This window comes from Crinia signifera, chromosome 5, assembly GCF_055691185.1.
Source record: "Crinia signifera chromosome 5, ASM5569118v1, whole genome shotgun sequence".
Taxonomy (NCBI): Eukaryota; Metazoa; Chordata; class Amphibia; order Anura; family Myobatrachidae; genus Crinia; species Crinia signifera.
The window spans coordinates 230,482,550-230,503,007 of NC_139221.1; the positions used below are offsets into that span (position 1 = coordinate 230,482,550).

General features: G+C 40.5%; 1 protein-coding gene across 2 annotated transcripts in view; it reads right to left on the bottom strand.

Annotated features, from left to right (window-relative positions):
* The window catches only part of TOPAZ1 (testis and ovary specific TOPAZ 1), a 106,311-nt gene that overhangs the window by 43,187 nt on the left and 42,666 nt on the right, over nucleotides 1-20,458 (bottom strand). The gene's annotated exons all lie outside the window — the stretch shown is intronic.

A 20,458-nucleotide genomic window follows, 5' to 3' on the forward strand; every position in this document is an offset into this window, starting at 1 on the left:
CATCTTTCAAGAAAGGAGTAAGTCATTAGATTACTTTGTGTGTAATAAGAATGTTCGCTCTGGTAATGTAAATATGAAAGGTGTTAACTTCCTTTATATAATTTGAAGTATGTATCTGATTGTTTGAAATAGTGAGTGAAATGTCTAGATAATTAATTTGTGTAGGATGGTAAGTGTGAGTGAACTGTAAATTATAAGGATTGGTGTTCATGCTGGTGACAAAGGAAAGTGCTGACTGCATCCCTATCCCAAATGAAAAAGATCATCGATGTAACGGCCATAGAGGACCAGGTGCGTCCCATGTGCGCATGCCCCCACAGGAGCTGGTCTTCGACCATACCCATGTAGAGGTTGGCGTAACTCGGGGTGAACCTGGTCCCTATAGCCGTCCCCATCACCTGTAAATAAAATTTGGAATTGAGTAAGAAGTAATTGTGATTTAAAATAAACCGAATGGAATCCAAACAAAAAAGTGATGAGTGTCACTGAGGTCACCATCCGATGTTAATTTGTTAGACACTGCTTGCACACCCAATAAGTGTGGAATGTTGGTGTACAAGCTTGTGACGTCGAGTGTGAGAAATGCATAGCTATCCCTCCACTAGACGTCTTTCACAAGATTTAAAAAGTGTGTAGTGTCTTTTATGTGTTACCTCAGTGACGTCACCCGTGTCTGTAAAAAATAATCAACATAAGCCAAAAGATTGGAGGTGAGGGAGTGGATACTAAAAATAATTGGGGCCCAGGAGGTGTTGTGAGTGACTTGTGGATTTTTGGAAGGTGATAGTAGATATGGGTGACCGGTTGTGCAGAATAAATTAAAGTGAATTCTTCTTTAGTGATAATTTTTTCTTCCATAGCTTTATCAAGAAGGTTGTGCAATGAGTGGTTGTATTGGGAGGTGGGATCAGTGGTGAGAACCGTGTAGTGTAGTGTGTTGGTTAGTTGTCTGTTTGCCTCAGTAAGATAATCTTGAGTGTCCTGTATAACAATATCCCCCCCCCCCCCTTATCTGCCTCTTTGATAGTGATAGCAGAATCTCTTTGTAGTTTTCTGAGGGCTCTCCTCTCCCATTTCTTTAGATTATCTCTTTTGTTTTTTCCCCTAGTCGAAGTTTGTTGGCAAAGATGTTTTAAATCCTCCATGGTTGCTTTATATAAGGTATCGATAGCTGTTCCTTTGGATCTGATTGGGTAGAACTCAGATAATTGTCTGACTTTCCTCCTTTCAGATTCCAAATCTAAAATCAACTTGGTATTATTGGTAGGGCTTATTCCACTCTCCTCCAACAAACACTCTAGCTCTCCTAGAGATTGAGGGTTAAGGATTAAGGGTCATAGGTCTAGAACATATTAAACGAACCATGAGAGGAGGAGATCGTTTTAAGACCCTATGCAAGCAAGAGGTATATTGGATGCATAAAGTGAATACTATACACCCAGACGGATTGAACGACCAAGTCGAATTAAATGTGTGTCTATAGACAGAATCTGGACGCACTTGTATATTAAAAGACACAGATTATGATACAGACCCTTATGCATCCTTAGAGACCCTCTGTTTCTCGTATGTATGTTTGATATATATATATATATATATATATATATATCTATATCACACACACACACACACCCTATACTAGATGAAAAATATTTTAATAGTGTTATTTGAATTATATTTTTATATTTATATTTTTTTTATTATTTTTATTTTACTTATCATAATTTTTTATTATTATTTATTATTTTTTATTTACATTTGCTGTTTCACAAAATTGATATTTACTTGAAAAAGTAAACGAAACGCGTTGACGTCACTATCCATCACCTGTCGGGTCTCCAAATTCTTCACTTGATACAGTGTGCTAACCGGCTGACCGCACAGGCACACAGACTGTGCAGCGTCTCTGCTTCTGTCCCCGGCTTCTACACAGGACTCCTGCCGGCAAATATTTCATGCCTCCTGCATGACGGACAGAGACACAGCACTGCCTGCGACACCTGCTCCTGCCGGCAAAAATCCTATGTCTCTTGTGTGACGGACAGAGACACATCGCTGACCGTGGCATTTGCCACACAACAGAGGTCATCAGTTTTTCTATACTGCCCTTACTCTGGAGCCGCTAATTGCTGAGGACTTCAGCCGTTGAAACCATGCAGCCGCACGGCTATACTATACACAGGGTAATAGTTCAAAAACCACTGTGTTTGATTTGCGAATGTGAGAGACTATATTGATTGTCATTCATGTGCTAACCAGCCAGCCTTTTGGAAACAAGCCCTTACTCCTATTGCATGTCTGCTACATGCTAATTGGCTAAAGTTACTCTTTCTGGCTTACCAGCTACAATTGTATCTATTGGAACTGTTCTATTGTGCGATTAGCACTGCCTGTGACTCTGGGCCTTATTTTGGTTCATTCTTTCTGACAAAATCCTTCTTAGATGGACAAAACCATGTGCACTGCAGGGGGGGCAGATGTAACGTGTGCAGAGAGAATTAGATTTGGGTGAGTAATTTTGTTTCTGTGCAGGGAAAATACTGACTGCTTTATTTTTACACTGCAATATAGATCTCACTTTGAAGTAAAACCCCACCCAAATCTAATTCACTCTGAACAACAATCCAGCAAGGTATATGGACCCAAATACCATCCAGCTTTCTGATGGACTAACCCTAAGAAAACCAAAACTTTTAACCACCTCCTTACCAAAAGGAATCCAAAGCTGGACTCCAGACCAATAAGTATCAGACCCATTTCTATTCTTTTTACATTGCATTTTATTTTTAATTTTATATTGTATTGTACACAATTGTGAATACTGATTGATATATGTGTTTTTTATTCATATACCCAGTGCTTAAAGGCACAGTATTTAATAATTATTAATTGAATTAACCATCAACTTATTTTTAGCGCTCCACCTATATTATTGCCACATAACATTCAGTAAATTAATTGAAATCAACTGAGCACATTACATTTATTTATATTTTTGCACAAACTCGCTCAGTTTTCTTAAAGTTATTCCTTTATTTTAGTCTTTTTAGGGTAATCAATTTTTATTTCTGCAAAGTTCCTTAAACAGTTAACTAACGGAACGCAGCCAACCAAAAGGAGTTTATATAGTGTATTAAAAGTTTTGTTTTTCAGGTAAGGCTGGCACATCCTCCTCCTGGTCTCTTTTTCATCACGTTTACCAACCACTGAACTAGCGCATCCGCCTCTGCATCTGACGCTACACACTGCAGACCCAAAAGTGGCATATCCTGGCTCCTCATACGAACTTCGGAGCTTGAAATGAGACCACATCTTGCATCTGGTGAGTACACTTGCACCGAGAGTGATCATTGGCTCTCAGATCTAGTGTGTGAAGTGTATTTTAGTTTTTCAGACACGGCTGGCACATCCTCCTCCTTGCCTCTGTTTTCCATCACGTTTACCAACCATTGAAATGGCGTATCCACCTCTGCATCTCTGACATCTGGCACTTCACATCACGGACCCGAAAGCGGCATATCCTGGGCTCCTCACACGATCTTCTCAGCTTGAATTGAGTAAGGCTCAATAAATTTAAGGAGCATTCTATTTCCAAGATACACAAGGCGGCTTTGCAAACTGAAACGATCAGTTTTAATGCAGAGGCTTCACATAGTAGAAAAGGTTGACCAGATTCTGATGATTTCAAAGCTGTAGAATATGCTATAAAGGGTCTTGATTTTCTAATTCAACATAATATACCACATACCACAGTATTTAACCCCTTCAGTGGAGTGTTTTATTACCATGTCATCCCTCCCAGGGCAGGTCTTTTAATGGGTCGTCGATCATAAAAATTCATGTTACAATAATTTAAGAATACAATAAGTAGTTTTCAGAATATTTTGCCATGAAGGCAGAGTTATATATGCAAAATTACATAAACAAATTCTAATACTTTCTTTTGGTGTGATAATTTTCAAAGCAGCCTTCTGGATGTAATGGGATGTTCCCACACAGCTTACACTCCCATTTTGTTTATTTTCTTCCGGGACAAACTCTGCATGGATATTTATTTTCTGTGGCTGGTATATAAAAGTTGGGAAGTGTCTTTCAGTAAGACGAGCCTGTGGGTCAGTTTTCCTCCCATGAACAAATTTCTATTCATAGTATACTTCACTAAAATCCCATGAATGGCTGTCTAAATTGTAGGGAGACTGCAGCTTTCATCACCACTTTTCCCATAAATAATATGGGCACTCACAAAAGTTATATCTATCAAATGAAAGAATAGTTTCCTATAGCATCTGAAACTCTGAGGCACTCATACGGTTTTATTTTTTGGTCTAAATCGGTCTACTCCTCCCATGTTTGCATTGTAATCAAGAACTACCTCTGGTTTCTTCACCACATCTTTGGTCTGTCACTGTTCCTGTGTGGCATATACTTCCCCTGTGAAATGTGGATAATATTGCCACGTCTTTTTTGTCCCGCCATTTGATTGCTGCATAAATTCCTGATGTGTAACAAAGTACATCTCCTTTCTTCAATATAGCAGCCTGCCGTTCTTTTGGCATTTCCTTCCTTTGTAAGTTAACTGTTCCACAGGCTCCATAACCATGACATTGCAAATCATGGAATAGCGTAGGACTAGAGAACCATCATGAAAAACACCTACCCTTTACCGATAAGTTCTGGGCACAGCAAAAATTTGGTCACTGAAGCATGGCTCATTAGTTTATGCAAAGTACTCTCTCCACCCCACCTTTCTTCACCTTGGCCAGTGTAAATTATAAAGTCCCAGGCATATCCTGATTGTGATTCACATATGAAAAATATTTTTATTCCAAACCTTGCTCTCTTTAGCGGAATATATTGTTTCATTAGTACCCTTCCTTTGAAGAGCAGAAATATTTTGCTCCGGCATATATGTTTTTCTATAAAAAGTATGCAGCGTTTCCAGCAGTGGCCTGATTTTTCAGAGATGATCATTCTTGTCTGCGTCATCTTCATTAACAAAATGAATGTAACAGAGTAACAACTGAAATCTTTAAAAACAAAAAGGTTTAATGAAAAATAGGTGTCTGAAGTATATAGTCTCTGGTCCAATACATTTGAATTTCAGGCTTGCTAATTATATCCATTGCCATAATCAAAGCAAACAAAAAGTCTCATCTCATATTCACACACATCGTACCAGAGTCTAATTCTTGCATGTGAATCTACACCCAAATTATCCTTCAAACACTTATTTGCATATACTGTATATTTGTCTCAAAAATAATAAGGCGCAGAAAATCATCACTAAAGAAAAGTTGAAAGCATTGCAGAGGAGAAACATTTGAAGTAATTGGTACACAAACACATGCAAAATTTGGGTTTTCTACACATCTCATCTGCTTCTATACTATCCCATTTCTCTTTCATTCATCCTGGTGACACAGCTCAACCTTGGGATGTAGGAGGGGCAGGCTCCTCCCTTCTGCATCCCAGCATTCCTCAGTTCCTCTTAGGTGCCCACCGGAGTGGGTGCTATGCTGAAGGGCTGCTGTGGCAGCCATTGAAAGAGTAGCTATTGTTTGTTTTTTTTAAATAATATTTCACTTTAGTAAGTGCAGGCACAGTGTGAGGCTTCCAAGGGAAGTTCCTCACACTGACAGCGCAGCAGGGGTTGACAGAACACAGGGTCCCGTCAGCTCCGTGTACTGAGAGATGCTGTCTGGTCTCCCTGTACAGCGTTAAAAACCTCCTCTTTAGAGGAGTTTTACTGGACCCTGGGGGACCCCAGAGCCGGCTCCCTGTGTAGGGGGGGGATCTTAAGTGACGTGCACCCCGCGATGGTGCCCGCCATTTTGGAAGGGTTTACAGGCTGAACTCTGCGGAGGTTGGAGCCTGTTACAGAAGCTCAGCAGAGCTGGGTGATTCCATGTGATCCTCAGTGAAGGGGAGTCACAAGGAAGGGAGAAACGAACAGTGGGAGCGGCTCACAGGGGAAAAAAAGGCGCTAAAGACCTGTCTCCCCGCTGTAGCAGGGACTTTGGTCTCTTCCCTCACTCTGTGTTTGGCGCCCTTTCACCTTCACTGTGCGGAGCTGGAAGGACTGGAATTTTCCTGCTGACAGAGTAATTTGTTTCTCCAGAGGCAACGCCATCGCCGGTGACAGCGGAGAGTCGTACACTGTTTATATTAGCTTTGTACTGATGCCTGACTTAATAGCACTGTGGTTATTAAGCATGACTGAAAGGTGTAATACTGCTGTGTTAGGGGAGGGAGTGTCGGCCAGGGAAATTAACTTCAGATTTTGCAGTCTTAAATTAACCCTGAACAGATGGACCAAGGGGACATTTGCACTTTATGCGAGTCTGTGCCTAGTGGAGTGCAAGCCCAGAGAGCTGAACAACCAGAACCTGCGTGGGCTGTTGCTCTGGGGAAGTCTGTGTCTGCCTTAGTACAAGTGTTAAACAGGCAGAGAGATGAGTTGGTAAGATTTCCCAGGCCATTGTCATCCTCTCAGATTTCTATGGGCTCCATTCCCCCCTCACAAGGGCCAGGGACATGGGTGACAGTGATTCACCACTGCTGCTACTATCAGGCTTGAATTCACTTTCTTCTGAAAGGCTAAAATCATCTACATATTCCTCTTCCATAAAAGCAAGAATTGGCTCAGCACACATTGTATTAGCTTTTCTTCTGGCCATTATTTAGCTGAATACTTATTTAAAGTTTCTTATATAGCGCAGCATATTCCGTTGCGCTTTACAAGAGAAAACCACAGTGATTAAACAAACTGGGTAGATTCAAACCGACATGGAGGTAGGAGGGCCCTGCTCGCAAGCTTACAATCTATATGGATAACAGGAGGGATACAGAAGGATAGAATTCCATAGCATGGCAGTCCCATCAGATTACAAGACAGTCCTGATGTGATGCAATTAGATATAAATGCTACTGGAGGTTGTGTGGTGGTCCTGAATATGATACGCTTGAAAGTTTGGAGGCTAGAGGATAGTCTTAGTGTGTGTGGAAGGGCATTCCATAAGGTGGGTACTGCCCGTCAAAAATTCTGCAAGTGTAAGTGGGAGTAAGTAATGAGTGTGGATGAGAGATGCAGATCGGTCGGGTGGGGATATATTTTGAGAAGCGAAGAGATATAAGTCGGTGTAGTCAGAGTAATGGCTTTGTATGCAAGTAGAAGTATTTTATATTGAATGCAGTAATATACATGCAAACAATGGATGGACTTACAGAGTGGATCAGCAGACGAATGTCTAGCCAGGAAGATCAGCCTCGCAGCTGCACACACTGCAGGCTGTGGTAATAATACAATTTAGCTACAGTGCTGGAGAGAATGATACTTTACTGTAATAATGGTGCACACTGAGCAATACTGTTGAAAGCAACAAGATGGCACAATCATCTAATTTATGAGGTCTCCTGACAATAAACTCAGCCAGAAGATCAGTGCAAAATACAGCACGGAGAACTTCCGGGTTTGCGGAGGTCAGCATATCTGTTCCGCCCAGAAATTCAACGTGTGTACCACTGAAGTGGTTAAACTATTTATAGATTTTGTATGGGGGAATTAAAGTCCTGTTTTAGCTCGTCTGAGAAAAGCTAAAAATGCATCATATACAAGCTACCAAAAAGTCAACAAATTTGTTATTCTGATGGCCAGCGTTCAAAGGGAGCAAGTTATGTTGTCTTAACAAAAAAAGTCCATAATTTTCAATAATGACAGATGAAACTACGGACGTCAGCAACAGAAAACACTTGGCATCTGCAGCAAAATATCTAAAAGATAGAAGTAAGTGTCCTTTATTAATGATACAGAAATTCCAGATGGAAAATCCGAAACGACTTGCAATGCTCTTTTCCAAACTAGAGGACTGTGGAGGGTATGAGAAATTAGTTGGCTTTGGAAGTGACGGCGCCAATGCATTGGTTGGTAAACGTGATGGTGTAGCGGCCAAATTAAAGGCCAAAAATTATAAGATTATCTCGATACACAGAGTCATTGTTTAGCTCTTGCAACCAAAATACATTTGAATCTTTGGATCCCTTCCTGAAAATGGATGAAGTGCTAACAAGCATATACAAATACTATAAATACAGCTCTGTGAGGAGTAAGACTTTGGAAGAAATACAAAAAGCATTTACTAAATAAAAGGGAACAAAGATACAAAAAGACTAACCACACACGTTGGCTATCACATGAATATGCTATTAATTCTATTAATTATCATTCGATAATTGTCAATTTGGAAAATGTAGTTGTAACTGGACAGTTAGAGACCACAAGTGTTTTGAGTGGCTCAAATGCCAAAGGTCTTCTCAAACTTATAAAAAATTTCCATTTCTTTCAACTAATTCACTTCCTTTGTGATGTACTGAGCCTGCTTTCCAAATTAGTTTTAATATTTGAAAGGAGAGATATTGACTTGTCTAGTGTACACAGCAATGTTTCCACTACGCATAATGCTTTGAAAAATGTAAAGCATAAGCCTGGGGGTCAATTTTGCAGGAATCTGGAAAATACTGCCAGAAAAATAGGAATTGAGGCTCCTATAGAATCCCAAAATTTTAATTTTGAGGAACATGCAAGGTGTTTTATAGACCTATTGTTGGTCCAAAACATTTCTGAAAGGATGGAGAACACTTCTGTACTTAATCATCTAAGTGTCTTCGATATGAAGCACCTTAATACAGACGAAAGTGTGGGATTTTATAAGGTAGCTGAAATGACACAGCCTGCTGAATTTTATAACCTTGAATATCTTCTGTTATCAGAATGGGAAGATTTTAAGGCTGTATTATTACAAACTGAAGAAGAAAGTTCTGATAATGAAAGATTGACCATGGTCAACGTGTACAGGACCTTAGAAAAGTCTGAAAACACCACTGCATTTCCACACATTCAGAAACTTGTGTCAATTGGCTGCGTTCTATCCCTTTCAACTGCTGAAGTGGAAAAAACTTTTTCTCAAGTTAAATTGATCTTAACTGATCAGAGAAAAAGTCTGAAGGTGGAAAGTGTCAAAAGCCGACTAGCCATTAAGCTACATGGCAACATAAACTACAGAGAGGCGGTGAAGTACTGGATGAAAAACTAAAAGAAGAATATTTCTCCTTCATACTTCATGGCAGCCTTACAATGGGTTAATCCCTCATCTCCTAGTATGTAGACAGGTAGTTTTTTCCACGTGACGCTAGGATCCTCCCCTTGCTCCTCCTCCTTATGGTATATCTGCTCACTCCCCCTGTTCCCCCTATGGTATATCTTCTCACTCCCCCTGTTCCCCCTCAGTCTTTTTCCTGTCTCCTTAGGAGTAGGTTCAGGTAGATAGGTTTATTATTTTGTTACCTGATCGGTGTGCTGGTTATGCGACTGATCCCTGGGCAATAGAGTGGAATGGCGGTGCCGATATCCCCACGCTTGGTCCGGGCCGGTGGCAGTGACATGTGCGCAAGTGAAGGTCTCTCCATTCCTGAGCAGTGATAGTGTCTCAGCAGGAAAGGTATGTTACAGCGTGCACGCTCCCGGCGGCTATTAGTGCTGTCCGGCGAAGATGACGCACTTCCGCTTCCGGGTTTGGTGCGTTCCACGATATCGGCGTGCTTTCCAGCTAGCGGAAGGGCTGGTTGGACGTGGCAAAATCAAGGGCAGTATTTAAACACAATGCTGTGTGTGCTGACACTATGGAAGAGCCCTCTAATACTGTGATTGCACTGCCCAGGTAAGTCCTCATAGAGGACTGGTTATTAGTCTAGTAATAGGTGATAGTTAGGAAGCATCTTTTCTTTCTTTTTGTAGTGTGCCTTCAGCACCAAAAAAGAGGACGGCTAAGAAAAAATACACATCTAAGCAATGTCTATCATGCAATTTAACTTTTGTGCGATGCATAGGAGCCACAATTTGTGAACAGTGCATTAAGTCTTAAACTCCTGCACAAGAGACACATAATGTACCTGCTCAGTACTCTGAGCTGATGGAATGGATGAAAAAGAATTTCATGTCCAAGGAGGATTATTTATCCACTTCTAAAAGAAGTAGATCTCAGGCAAGCCTGGATCAGGATTCAGAAAATCTTAACCCTTACTTGTCAGATAATGCTGATTCCTTAGACACTTCTATAGAGTCAGGCGAAGTGGTGGATGATGACCGTACATTTAATTTGGATATTGTGGATTTGGTGCTTAAAAATCTGTACAAAACCTTGAATTATAAGGAAACCGCTAAAGAGGAAAGTGATATTCTTTTTGAAGATAGAGATAAAAAAGGCAGACACTTTCCAATACATAAAGTAGTCAAAGACATACTGACAAAAGAATGGCAGAATGCTGAGAAACGTATTGGGAATATGAAGAGAGTTGATAAAATGTATCCTATTAAGGATGAAGAGTTTTTAAAATGGTGTACTGTACCAAAAGTTGATGCTGCTGTAGCAGAGTTAACCACAAAAAACACTATCCCTATAGAAGATGGGGCATCCCTGAAAGATGCAATGGATCGCAAAATGGAAAGTGCATTTAAAAGGTTGCATATTTCAAACGCAGTTTCTATAAAATCTGGTGTGGCGGTGGCCTCAGTATCTAGAGCATTACGTTTGTGGTGTGCTTCTCTGCAAGAACAGATACATGATAGAGTGCCTAGAAAACAAATTGCAAAAAATTTGTCTTCCATTCAGGCGGCAGTAGATTATATCTGTGAAGCGTCACTGGATACACTAGATTTCTCAGCAAAATCTATTACATCCGGGGTAGTGGCAAGAAGAGTGCTATGGCTCAGATCATGGGCAGCGGACTCGCATTCCAAAAATAAGTTGGCGAATTTACCTTTTGAGGGATCATGCTTGTTTGGCACTAAATTAGATGCCATGATTCAACGCATGTCAGGGGGAAAATCGGTTAGATTACCCCAGGATAAACGTGGCAGATATGGTGATTTTTCATCAAGACAGACTTTCAAACAGGCAAGATCCTACCGTCCTGGTCGGTCCTATAGGGACAGATATGCTTCAGGCATTTTTTTCGTCAATCCAACAGAAGAGGCGGTCACAAACAGTGACTATTTAGATCCCACGGTTACAATGTCTGTGGCAGGAAGACTCGCTCAGTTCTCAGGAATCTGGGAACAATCTATAACAGACAAGTGGGTCTTACAAATTGTAGGAACAAAAAAAGAAAAGGATTGTCTTTGTTGCTGGCGCACTGAAGAAGATAAATTGTATTATTTTAAAATTTAACTTTTAATAATATCAATAAAAGAAAGCCATTAAGGTGAAATAAAGGTTACATACATGACTGACAAAAACATTGAACAATAATAAAAGATGCACGTGCAGTGTGTGTGTCGATTTAAATCCACTATTGTCTTTGGCAGCACCCCCAGTTATGTACCAATTGCAATTATAACACGGCAATTCAATATTGGGGACACTTGACTCATTCTCTATAATTTATCTTGTGCAGAACTACATCCCCAACCCTTCTCCCCTTATTTATGTCTTACAAATTGTAACCAGGGGATATCAGTTGGAGTTTGCCACAAGGCCAAAAAGACATCTTCATAGAATCCAGTCTTCCATGTCAGAAGACAGAGAGATTAGTGTTATGTCAAAGTATACAAGAGCTGGTTCTTTCAGGTGCAGTGGAAGAAGTCCCAATCTTGGAAATAAGAACAGGATTCTATTCAAGAATATTTACAGTAGAAAAAGCATCCGGAGGATTCCGGACAATACTAGACTTACGAAGGTTGAACGAAAGAATGATAAAGAAAAAATTCTATATGGAAACTCTGGATTCCATTATTTCAGGAATAAGGAAAGAAGACTATCTAATCTCAGTAGATTTAAAAGATGCATATTTCCATGTTCCAGTGATAAAGGCAGACAGAAAGTATCTAAGATGCTGTGTGAAAGGAACACATCAGTTTACTTGTCTGCCATTCGGCCTCACTTCTTCACCAAGAATATTCACAAAAGTTTTAGTAACATTAATTGCTTATCTCAGGAAAAGAAGAATAAAAATGTGGGCGTAGCTCGACGATCTCCTCATCACAGGGTCCTCAAGAGAATCGGTAATGGCAGACACAGCGATGGTGTTAGAAATACTCCAGAATCATGGATGGCTGATAAATTGGGGAAAGAGCCAACTACAACCGTCAAAAATTATCCAATTTCTAGGAGTAATAATAAACACGACAGAATTCACAGTAGCCCTGTCAGAAGAACGTTGTGCAAAAATACAACAATTAATAGATATCGTTCAAACAAGAAAACAGATTCAGCTAAAAGAGGCAGTAAGTCTTCTGGGAATGATGTCATCTGCTATCAGAATTATTCCTTGGGCCAGATGGAGGATGAGAATATTTCAGTGGAGTCTGCTAAAGTATGCAAGACATCAAACGGCGCAAAGTTACTTCATAACCATTCCAATAGAAGCAAAAGACTCTCTAAGCTGGTGGAACGAAAATCTACTAAAGGAGAGATTCTCATCTCTAGAAATTCCTCAATTTGTCATCATCACCACAGACGCAAGTGCAGTAGGTTGGGGTGCTCATACGTGGAACAAGACTTGCCAAGGAGCCTGGTCTCCTCAAGAAAGCGAACTTTCCTAAAATCAAAGAGAATTAAGAGCGGTATGGCGAGCTATGTGCGCGTTCAAAGATCAAATCCAAGATTCTCATGTAAGAATTATGTCAGACAATATCACTACTGTGACATATATAAACAAACAAGGAGGCACAAAAATGTTGAATGAATTGGAAAAAATTATGTAGTGGGCAGAAGCAAACCTGCAATCGATATCAGCCTTCTATCTTCCGGGCAAGGAAAATCAGACCGCAGATTTTCTGAGCAGAACAGTAATATGTCCAGGAGAATGGGAGCTGCAGAATTCCTTGTTTCAATTGATAGTTCAGATATGGAAAACCGGAAATCGACCTTATGGCAAGCAGCAAGAACAAGAAGGTGAATCAGTATTTTTCCAGGTATCAGATGCAACGGTCATCAGGGATAGATGCTTTGTCTCAGAAATGGGAGTTCAGACTGGTTTATGTGTTCCCGCCTTTCCCTCTAATATCCAAGGTGTTGAAGAAAATAAGGGAGGAAAAAGTGCAAGCTATAGTGATTCTTCCTTATTGGCCAAGGAGATCTTGGTTCCCGATGGTTCTAGAGATGGCGCTGGAGGAACCTTGGACCTTACCGACATCCCCATACATGTTGAGTCAGGGTCCCATCTACTACCAGGATCCTCAAAAACTGGCTTTGACGGCGTTGAGATTGAGAGGCGATTATTGAGAAATAAAGGTCTTTCAGAATATATGTTATAGAACTCCTTCTTCAAGTAAGAAAGAAGGTAACTTCCGACATTTATTATAGGATTTGGAGGACCTTCCTTGAATGGTGCAAGAATAGATGTGATGTGAACAATTGGAAAATTTCAGATATCCTACAATTTTTAGGTGATGGTTACAAAAAAGGTTTAGCCAGCTCAACTCTAAAAGTACAGACTTCAGCTTTGAGTATTTTGTTAGATAAAAAACTAGCAGAAGAAAAATTACTTGATTTTTTCAAGCTATGAGAAGGATAAGACCAAGAATAAAATCAATTGTACCTCAGGGGGACCTGAATTTGGTTCTTAATGCTCTTATGCGGCCTCCATTTGAACCATTAGATAGAGAAAAATTGAAATTTTTAACATGGATTTCCATCACTTCAGCTCGAAGGATTGGAGAAATACAGGCACTTTGGGCGCAGGAGACGTTTGAGGACCGTATAGTGCTCAGAACAAATCCATCCTTTCTACCAAAGGTAGTGTCAACTTTTAATATAAACAGAGAAATCATTCTTCCATCCTTCTATCCAAAACCATCAAGTAAAAAGGAACATGATCTTCATACTTTAGATGTGGTGAGAGCAGTATCAATTAATTTGAACAGAGTCAAAACATTTAGACATTCGGAAACATTATTTGTCAATCCATTAGGCATAAGAAAAGGATTTATGCCATCAAAGCAAACCCTATCCAGATGGGTCAAAGAGACTATTACATTCTGTTATAAGAAGGTTGGAAGACAATTACCAGGAATTGTAAGGGCACACTCGGCAAGAGCAATGTCTGTATCTTGGGCTAAGGAAGCAAGAGTGTCCATGAAGGACATTTGTGAAGCAGCGACGTGGTCTTCTATTCATACGTTTTCCAAACATTATGAATTGGATGTGTCTAGAGAACAGTTCGGGAGACAGGTTCTCAGTAGAGTCATGTCCTAAGGTATTGTATTGCCCTCTCTCATTTATGCTTTGGTATGTCCCATTGTAAGGCTGCCATGAAGTATGAAGGAGAAAATAACGGATTATACTCACGATAATTCCTTTTCTTCGGAATACTTCATGGCAGCCCGTATATACCCTCCCTCTGTGTTTTTTCATGGCTAGGATCCAGAGGAGACATTCAAAGACTGAGGGGGAACAGGGGGAGTGAGCAGATATACCATAAGGAGGAGGAGCAAGGGAAGGATCCTAGCGTCATGTGGAAAAAAACTACCTGTCTACATACTAGAAGATGAGGGATTGTAAGGCTGCCATGAAGTATTCCGAAGAAAAGGAATTATCGTGAGTATAATCCGTTATTTTCTTCCTCTCAAACCATGGCAGCCATTACTCTGGGTTTAGATTCCATCCCCCAGCTTTAGACAGGTATTTTTTTTTCTCTAGCTCAGCCCACCTTTGGTACATATACATCATTCTTCTTTACACCTCCTCTGTCTTTTTCCTGTCTCAGTTAGACTAGGTAGTGAAGTTTTATTTTAATGGAGGGCTTACCTCAGTGTTCCAGGCTTATGCGCCTCCGTGTAGCAGTGCCAGAGGGGGTGGTGCCCAGGGAAGAAGACGCTGGACAGTACAGCAGAGCCAGAGTGGCACATAGCTGGCTGGAGCGCATTTTCCCCCACCGCAAGAACCAAAGTCAGCGTGGGAAGGGCGGAAATGTGTGGCAGAAGTGACACGGCGATGTCTCCTAAAGTGATCTGCGCATGTGCCGCCACTAGCTGGGCAGATGTGATACATCTCCCTCCTGGCATTCTGCGCATGCGCCCAGCCTCCAACAGTTGAAAGGGCTTTAAAATGGCGCCACACACCACTAGGAAGCTACCTGTTTACCCTGTGGCACCAGAGACAACACAGCTTCATCATGGACCAGGATAAAAGTACTTCTCCCCAAAACCTTTAAGTGCATTGGAGAGGTAAGTCCTCAGAGGCACTCGTTATAAAATTATTTTGCTAAGATTAGTTAGTGATCGGCCTTATCTGTTGTTTTAGTGTGTCCAAGAATTCTGGACAGAAAAGCAGTCTAAACAAAGCCAGCAACTCATGCAATGGAATTAAAGGAATGGCAAGGATCAAAGAGGTCTAGGTCACAGACTAGTCCGGATATGGACTATAGGGCTGATTCACCAGTTTTTCTCTTTGAGGAGGAACATTGTGACAGGTTCAGAGTCAGGTTAAGTTGTGGTAAGTGAAAGGTCATTTAATCTGGATGTTGTGGAGAGTCTGTTAAAACATAGATACAAAGAGCGAGAAATATGGAGTATAAATAGACTGTACAGGTGGATAGCAAGAATCCACTGTTTGAAGACAGGTCTAAAAAGAACAGATCTTTTCTGTGCATAAATTGCTGAATGGTCTAATGTCTACACAATGGCAGAGCATAGATAAAAAGTTTAGCAATTTTAAAAGGATTAATCGGATGTTCCCAATAAACAGTGGATTTAATGGCTGGTGTGGAATACCAAAGATAGATGCTGCAGTATCTGAGTTAGTGTCTAAGACCACTATCCTGTTAGAGGATGGAGCCAACCTCCAAGATGTAATGGATAAAATAATTGAAAGTTCTTTAAAGAAACTTCATGGTGCGTCAGCAGTATCACTTAAGGCTGGCGTGGCAATGGACTCTACTTCTAGAGCCCTTAGATGTTGGGGGTTACAACATGGTGAATGATTTGGAGAAGATCTCCAGGCAATATATTTTGAAAAATCTTGCAGTCTTGATCAAAGATTTTGATTAGATGTGTGAGGCCTCTCTTGATGTAGTTGAATATGCTACAAAATCGATGGCAGCAGGTGTGTGTTCAAGAAGAGCTTTATGGTTGCGTACTTGGGCGGTAGATACAAGCTCTAAAAGTTGTTTATTATCTCTACCATATGAGGGGTCTCTTCTATTTTGTAGTAAGTTGGAATCATTAATCCAGAGAATGTCTTGTGGCAAATCAGCAAGGCTTCCACAGGATAGGAGACCACGCTATAGAAGGCAATCTCCAAAGCAACAATGGCAGAGGCTTCAGGCCGTGAAGACAATATCATCGTTTTTCATCAGGCTCAACGAGACAGTCCTTTCGGCAACCCGCAAGAAGAGGCTACCGTAGGTTTTGACCATTAGTCTCCCCGGATTCTCTCCGGTCGGTGGAAGAATAAAGAGTTTGTAACCCTATGGAGAGCTTCAACACAAGACAAGTGAACACTTGTAGTCCTGTCACAAGGTTACCATTTAGAGTTCAAGACTAATCCAACTAAAAGAAGATCACTTCAAAAGATACCTCAAAAAGAGAAGAGATTATTCCCTTGGAGCAAATAGTTCAAGATTTGCTAAAATCAAGAGCACAGGAGCGGGTTCCCTCACCCGAAAAGAAAAAGGGCCTTTACTCTCAGATGTTTCTGGTGCAAAAGACATCAGGTGATAGCATATCTAAGAATGCAGGAGGTGACGATCTGGCCATATCTCGACGATCTACTGATTTGTGGAGGAACAGAAGAAATAGTAAGATCCGCGGTCAGAAAAACTATAGCTGTCCTTTAAGAACATGGGTGGATCGTCAATCAGGAGAAGAGTCGATTAGTTTCATGCCAAAAGCTGATTTTTCTAGGGGTGTTATTTAATAGTGACATTCAATTTTTCTCTCGGAAGAAAGATGCAATAGGATGCAGTTCTTGGCCGCAGTAAGAACTGGGTATGTGTTCCCACATTTTCCCAGGATATCAAGCACTCTGAAAAAGATCAGGGAACAAGCCACGGTGATAGTTATCCTACCATTTTGGTCAAAAAAGTTAACCCACAATACTGAGGATGTCCATACAAAAGCCATGGCAACTACCAATGTCACCCACGCTGTTGCATCAAGGGCCACTACTTCATTCAAACCTGCTAACGGCCTGAAAGGTGAGTGGGCTATACTGATGAGTAAGGGTGTTTCCGAGCGAGTGACGAATCTTCTGATGAAAGCCAGGAAAAAAGTTTCCTCTAATATATACTATAGAATTTGGAGAACTTTTTTGGAATGGTCTAGTTTCTATCCTGAAGATCGAATTGGTACCGCTTGCATTCTGCAATTTCTACTCGAGGGCTTCGAGAAGGGCCTGGCTACTTCAACCCTCAAGGTACAAATATCAGCTATTAGTGTGCTGCTTGATAGAAGATTATCAGAAGATGGTCTGATGAAGATGTTTTGCCAGGCAATTAAAAGAGAACGTCCTAGGATGAAATCTCTACTTGCTCCGTGGGACCTCAATCTGGTCCTCAATACACTTGTGTCATCTCCATTCAAACCTCTAGATATAAATACAGTAAAAACAATTAACTTGGAAGGTTGTTTTCCTAACCGCTATAACAGCAAAGAGTGGGCGAACTACAGGCCTTATGAAAAAGCGTGCTTTTTAAACACCAGCCTGACGTGTGGACCTGTGGGAACAGCTGTGAAGCAGAGGATAATCCTGGACTGAGCCCCCCTTGCCCCCGGACCAAGGGACCCAGACTGAAGGACGATCCTGATGACATCGCATGCCTGCTGTTTTTGCCAGTGACACACTGTTCATGCTTTTATATCAAGTCACTTTATTGTAAGTGCAATTGTCAGATTAAATATTTGTTTTACTTTATTGACCTGCACCATGTTGCTTTTTATTATGTCTCCCCTGTGCTTTTAAATAGGGGAGAATGTGGATTGGATAGATCTGGAGCATTGTATGCAATACACCTATCGACCCTGCTAAGCTCGATCTGGTTTTGTATCTTTGAAAATCTGTTCACATCTGTTCATTAACACCTTTTTAACATAGTTTACATTGAGCGCTGTGTTTTTCCTATTCACTACTTCTTTGCTTACAGGCCTTATGGGCAGAAGAACCCTTTCTGAATATTCTACAGGACAGAGTGGTTCAAAACCAAACTTCCTTCCTAAGAGAATATCAAAGTTCCATCTAGATCAAGAAGTAGTTCTGCCTGCGTTTTTTTTTTTTAATCCTAAAAACTTTAAACATTGGATGTTCGTAGAGCGATTTCCATCTAGAGAGAGTCAAGGATATGCGCAAGACAAAACAGCGATTTGTTTTACATGCGAAAAAGGAGACGCTCCTTCTAAAGTAACCATTTCGAGATGGATTCAAGAATTGATTACTCATGTCTACGAGAGAAATGATCGTGAAGTTCTGGAGAAATTGAGAGCACACTACCAGGGCCATTTCCATTTCTTGGACGAGAAAGGAGCAGGTTTCAATGAAAAAATATGTGGAGCTGCAACATGGTCATCTGTTCACACGCTCTCCAGTTATTATAATGTTAATACCACCCACTTTGGGAAGACTGTGCTGCATCAGGCAACGTGTGGCGATTAATATATTCTTTAAGCATGAACTGATTCACTTTATTTACCCTCCCTCTTTTTATTATACTTTGGTATATCCTAGAGTAATGGCTGCCATGGTTTGTGAGGAAGAAAAGTGCAAATTATACTTTCGATAATTTTGCTTCTTCAGAACAAATCCATGGCAGCCTATATTTACCCTCCCATTGTGTTTACAGTTGTTGTTTTTTTTTTAAATAAAAGATGGAGACTAAAAAGACTGAGGTAAAGGTGTAGCAGGTGTATGTACCCAAGATGGGCAGTGCTAGGGGGGATGGGATCTAAACCTAGAGTAATGGCTGCCATGGATTTGTTCTGCAGAAACAAAATTATTGCAAGTATAAGCAAAATTATCGCATATATATATATATATATATATATATATATATATATATATATATATATATATATATGTCCTCATTACAAATTTGAGGCTACATCATAGGCGGCCGTGTGCTTACCTAGCTGGGATGGTGTGATACGATCAGTGCAGCTAGAGAAGGAGACCTCCTATTATCTAACTCCTGAAAGGACTTAACAAGTGACCTGTGGAGGGGTGAGAATGTTTACAAATATAATACGCTACACAAATTGGTGGTCGGTCCATTCCGGCTGGAATAATTATACCTATTGGGATACAGTCTACTATTTACAAATAAGAACTACAAATTACTGGAATCAGGAAATTTATTGTTCAATTGTGGACTAATATATACCCAAGGTAAACAGGTTATCAAAATCACAGAGTCATAGCATCCATTGAAGGCTTTCTTAACTTAGGTTTGTTTTTTTTAACAATAATAAGTTTTTATTTTATATCTTTGATCTAAGCGCTTCCTGTGTATGAGATATTATCACAAGTATAATTCACACTTTTTCTTCAGCCCCACACACAGCTGGCCAACGACCAAGATCTCAAATCAGAAACTCCTGTACTGTAGCTTCTGAGCAACAACCGAGGACACTGCACCTGAGCGGACACCCCCCCCCCCCCCCCCACAGACATACACCCACCCACACCCAAGCTACATGGAGCCTGGATTTAAAGAATTAAATGGGGAGTACTGTGAAAATGGAGGTGGGGTGGGGGTTGGTTGAGGATTCATAGTTAGAAGTGGAGTGGCTCTAATATGTCAGTAATCAGGTTATCAGAGACCTTTTCTGCTGGCTTCTTAGTTCTCCAAAGCAGACTAAAAACTCTATTGTCTTCTTACAATTCTTTTGAAAACAATAAGCTGTGCTTTGAAGAACTAGGAATGCAGTGCAAATGGACTATGATAACCATACGTACTGACTGAATGTTCTAACTGCATCTGTTTCAGCTTTATCCCAGCACCTACAAAGAAGATACAGCCAGTGACAAGACTGCATTCACCTGGGCAGAGTCGGACCCTTCTTTGTTCAACATCTCCCACCTAACATCTATTACTCTAGATCACCTGCTGAAACACAGTACATTAGATGATCAGCGTACTGCATCCACATGGTACTACTATTAATATAACTTGTATCAAATTGCTAGGATTTAGTGTTCATTCCAGCAACTTCACAATCTGTGCAATGTCTCTTGCATGGTGTGTCGTTCTGTCATCTGGATCCTTTAGCAAAAGATTTCAAATTAAATACAGAACAGAGTGATATAAGAACCAAAGCAGAGAACGACACCCTTGGCGGAAAGTTCAAATGTACAAGTTGGGACAGGTGCAGGTTGCTGGAACGAACAATACTGTAATTTAATATACAGTAGAACTACATTCCTGATGAATGGATTATAAATACTTACTGAATGTAAGTCTTCAATGTCAAATA